Here is a 5,719-nt window from a genome sequence, read left to right on the forward strand (position 1 = left end):
TATTTAAAAAAAAAATACTTAGAAAAAATTGAAAATTCATTTGTCTATAATAGCTCAAAAAAAGTCGAAACACTTTGAAAATTTAACCCTGTATAGACAACGCTAATATAAACATCTGTGCAAATTTCAAGTGCTTACAATAATTATTTTTTGAGTTACAATAAAATTAAGTTTTCGTTTTTGTCAAAAATTGGTTTTGCGTAAAAATTCGCGTTTTTCCGTTATTTTTTTAAGGTTTTTCCTGCCGCTTTTGAAAAGTATTGGGAAATTTTCACTTTTGACCCCCCAAAGTACCAACTAGATTCACTTTCCTTTCAGAAAAGGTACAACTTTTGAAAATCGAAGCATTTTTACTGCTCCAAAAGTTGTCGTCAGACACAAAAAAAAAAAACACACATCATTGTAAAATCAATACATTCATCACTTCGTTCAGAATCTAAAAAAAATAAAAAGTTTTATTTTCTTAGGTGATGACAATATTTGTAATGTGGGTGTAGCAATATTGCGAGTGATTGGAAAACGTGTTATCGATAAGCCGTAAAAATATTATCAGTCTGGTGTAAATATATTATATACCTACCTACCTCCCCTTTTCGTATGTTATTGTCGAAGTAGAGATATATCAGCTCTTTAGGAATTGTTTTGAAATCATAAAATATATTACAAAAATTGTGTCTCCTATTGTGTACCATGTTCAATAATTGATTATTAAGAATGTCTATGAATTGCAACCAGTTTTATAAAAAATAGTAATCAAATTTTATTTTAGGACTTTAATTAGGTGTATCTGTTTGTACGAATTTATTTATACTACCCTACCTAACTTGTACTTTTTTATTATGATGGGAAAATATTTTAAGACATTTTAGTACCCTTCCTAGCGTATAAAACTACCCTTAAGGCATTAAATTATACACAGGGCTAAAAACACAGAAACAATGCATTTCTGATAAAGCAACGAAATCTGAGAGATCGCACCCGCGGCCCGCAAACTGGGTCTGGATCACTGTATCGTAGACGGTTGACCTGTACGTCAGTCCATCAGCTGAGACCGCCAAATTGTGACGTTGTCATTATTGTTAACTATAAAGCCTTTATCCGTCATAAAATTATAATCAAATATCTTTTAATTAAATCTGTGACTTGATTATATTATATATAAACCATAGTCCAACATCTACAAACTAACTTCATTTTTGAATCTCATTCGCCCCCATCTCTTGGTGCGAGATAAAACCCATCCCTGAGTGATCGAGGTAATGATGCCTAAAAAAAAATCTAAGTATTTTTCGAAAAACAATTGTAATCAAATAATCTCTTATCTATTTAAATGTACTGATTTGATATAGATATTGTGAGGATTTTTGTTTTAGCTAAATTTAGAAACCCTGACGATTTTCGATGGTGTTTCACGTTAGTATACCTATATGTAAAGTTTAAAAGCCGGGGTACTCACTCTGCTGTATAGTAGACTTCTAATTTCTATACTGTCATTGAGTAGATATACAAGTAGATATACATAGTGGATGTTTTAAATTTGAATTCAATGATGAACCATTGTGTATAAAAAACGATTATGTGTGGAAATGGTGAGTCAGCTTCTATTTCATTGAAGAAACGTTGTGCCCAATAAATTTCATGTACTTTTTCATTTTTATGTAGTACATTTGCTCTCAAATGCTCAATACATTGAGGCTATTTTAGGTAATGTTATTTTTACGATAGTCATATTTTAGCATATATAGGACACCACAAAAAAGCGACTATCACTGTCATCCAAAAATTATTTTTGGTTTGGTTAAAACAAAAAATTATTAAAACTTTTTTTAATTAAATAATACGGGTTGATATATTATTAAATTAGTTTTTTATATTATTAGGTAAATTATGTAATATTTAGTAAATAATAATCATAATAATATAAGCAATATTCTTTTATCACCGCATATAGTAATGCGACTCTTTAAAATAGATATCGATGAATTCGAGATTATTTAGATACTATAGGTGCAATTTACTATAATTATGTACTCTTTTTACTACTTCTTCACTGTGACCGCAATTATTTACAATCACAAATTTTATTGGATATATTATAATATATGAATCTATTATCTATATAATATATATTACTATAATAATAATATATTGTATTAAGTAATTTATTTTTCTATTAGTTGTAATATGTCTAGGCCAAAGAGTCCTATGTCATTTAAAAACTCCCGCATTTTTATGAAAATTAAAATAATTTTAGAATTCAATGTTAACTGTTGTACCACGAATATATTTATATTTTCATTTTAATATTTAAAAGGATGTTGAACCCCAACATATTATGTTTAAGTTACTAGTTACTTTTTTGTTATATGTTGAGCTTGGACTGATTTTTGCTGAAATCATCGCATATAAATTATATTATTTATTTTAAATATAATACTTGATTTATTCTGTAACCCCAAACACCATAAAACAATTTCCTACCAACGGTAAAAATATTTTCAAGAAAATAATGTTTGTCAAAATATTTAAAAAAAAGTTGCGTAAATAATTATGAAATATTTTATTTATATTCTTTAACCAAGAAGTTAATATTTTATAAAAAACATTTACAATTTTAACCATGTTTTCAAAAAATATTTTTTACGGAAACTTTATAAAAATAATTAGTCAACATTTTTATGCAATCGTATAGTACAATATTTCGTTATTATGAGTAGAAAATATCAATACAATATTATTAGTGAATTATTCATTATTCAAGCTTTTTATAATATTCACAAAATATTATCAATTCCCAAATGCCGGGATTTGCCAATTGAAAAAATTAAAAAATTAAAATGCCTATAGAAATAGCTATAAATAGCTTAAAAAGTCTGGAAATACTAATATAAATATTTGGTTAAATTCCAATTCTCTACGGATATTTTTTTTTTTAATTACAATATACATTATACCTAATAACAAAATCGATTTTGTTGAATAAACCCAGGTTTGCGTAAATATTTCCGTTTTTCCATAATTATTTTTATTTAGATTTTCCTGATTATTTTGCAGAATAATATATACGTTCAATTTGGTACCAGAAACCATCCTCAGTGTGAAAGATTTAAGCATTTTTTCCTCTCCAAAACGTGCCGAAAGACATGAAAAAAAATCGCATCATTATAATATTATTACAATGTAAAATATTGTAATACCAGTACGTTTATCGGTTCGCTCATTATCTAATATTTAAAAAAAAGAACACCCGATTAATCATGACGCAAGTTCGCCTCACGGACTTCTTCAATGTATTCATAGATGTGTTTGGATCCCTTTTTTTGCCAAAAACTATATTTTATTCACGTGTATCTACGTATATTAATATTATATCGCATGAATAGTAACCGTTGAGTGTTTTATATTACCACAGAGGATATTTTGTATAATATATTTTATATTTTATTGTGCAATATATTATACCTACTCAATGATTTTACCTATGATTCTATGATTCTCTGACGATATGACATAACAGTCATTATTATATAATAGATACGTCCTCCTGCCAATAATATCGTAAACTATTATACTAAGTCTATCGGTAGGTAAATAATATGTCATATAATAAACGTATGTGAACATAATATTATTATTATTATGATAATCTCTGTGCGTCGATTCAATATCGGCCGCGTCGTAATGAAGTTTTTATATTATTTTTTATTCGCGGATTCGACGGTGAGACGTGTTCGCTGTCACTGCCATCGGCGTCTGCGTCCTGTAATCCGCTAAAATTTTCCACACGCACCAGACGATGTTATATAATATTACAATAGCGATTTTGTAACATACCGTCGTAGTATCGTTTTGAAAATTCACCCGACTCTCGCGGCCCGTAGGTATCAATAAATTAAGGACAGGTTTGTTAAAAGTCTTCTCATTACGTATAAGACATAATAATACATACTATTATAATGTATATTATATACCAATAAAATCTATAGGTATTATGCACCTATACACTGGGTACCTATACATTATAATATACACGTGTATTTTATTGTGCTGCGGTGTATTCACTTTAACGAATATATAATATTACAACGAAAACAAGATATTTGACAGTTGACACAGATGATATTATTATAATACGTCATATTATTATCATATACCGTCGAGACGTCATCGTATTATTAGTTTTCATATTATATTTCGCCGTTGAAAGTCAAGACAGCTACCTATATTTTTCCGTTTTTAAATTGCTAATAATCCATATCTACCTATATTATAATGTTATATAAATATAAACTTAGTTTTTTTTACTAATGGCTATAATCTCAGGCTCTATATTGGTACCTAATAAAAATGTATACATTTATGCCAATAGATTCCTTATTGAGACTATGTGGGTATCTTAGTTTCTTTTTTAACCCCTATAGGTTGCTACATAAGATAGCTCACAGATGCGTTTCATTTCGCTCACGAATATCGAATATTGTTTTGATTATATAATATTATAATATTATATGGTTGAAATTGGTTTCAGATTATATTGCTATTATTATAAATAGAAAATTGGCATAACTAATATGGCCACGGATCTACGTTGTCATAAGAAAAAAACTATGTTAAGCTATGTATGATTTTTTTTTCTTTTTTAACAACATTTCTACCAGAAGGAGTACTTCGATTTCAATATATATTATCTTATCTTTTAGCAAATCGGATCAAGATGGCACTTTAAATAGGTTATTTTTCGATTTTCTCAATAGCTTTTTAACGCAATGGAAAAAACCACCAAAAGTTATTTTTAACTGATTTTTTTTTCTAACGCTTTGTTTATCACCATAAAAAAAAAATTAAAAATTACATGACTCCAAACAGGTATATTATATACAATTATCAATTATGAATTAATGGTTACTTATTAATAGGTACATATTTATAATTCATACATTATTTTTCGTCCACTCAGAATCGTTTTTTATTGAATGCATTCAAATCGAATACTGTAATAATACACTATCCTGTACGATGGACAACCTTCCACCACCACTGACCTACTCCACCCCACTGCACTTATCCACTGTTCACATTTTAAATTTATCGAAAAATACTATACATCTTTTAAATCAATGTATAAATTGGTGACAAATAATGAATATATTTTACACCTAACAGGTAGCTAATGTAGCTCGATCAAAGTACTCACGTAAATGCAATATTATAAGATTTATCTATATTTTATACATTAGGTATATACAATTGAGTGTATCTTGTTCTTTACAGGCTCAACAACTACTAGGACGTTTTTAATGAAATGTATAAAAATAGATTCACTGCAACTTGTAGGTGTTCATAGCTTATTTTGTTTAACCCCTATAGGGTGAATCACACATGCATTCAGTTTTGGCTCACAAAAATCGTATACCGTTTTGTTTATTCAAATTTTTTCCGTTGTAGTTACAGATTTATTACAAATATTCTAATAAATTAGAAGAAAATATAATATATTATGGAATATTAAAATGTTTAAAAATATATTATTAAAAAAAAATTAAAATCTTAAAATCAAATACATATTAGGTATGAAAACAATCATAATGATTGTTTTTATGATTTGATTTCTTAACTATAGACATATTATTTTTGATATTAACACATAAAGACGAACACAAATCAATTGAATTTACGTCGACTAAATTCAATTGATTTGTATCTAGATTTTTGCGTTTAC

This window comes from Acyrthosiphon pisum, chromosome X, assembly GCF_005508785.2.
Source record: "Acyrthosiphon pisum isolate AL4f chromosome X, pea_aphid_22Mar2018_4r6ur, whole genome shotgun sequence".
Lineage (NCBI taxonomy): Eukaryota > Metazoa > Arthropoda > Insecta > Hemiptera > Aphididae > Acyrthosiphon > Acyrthosiphon pisum.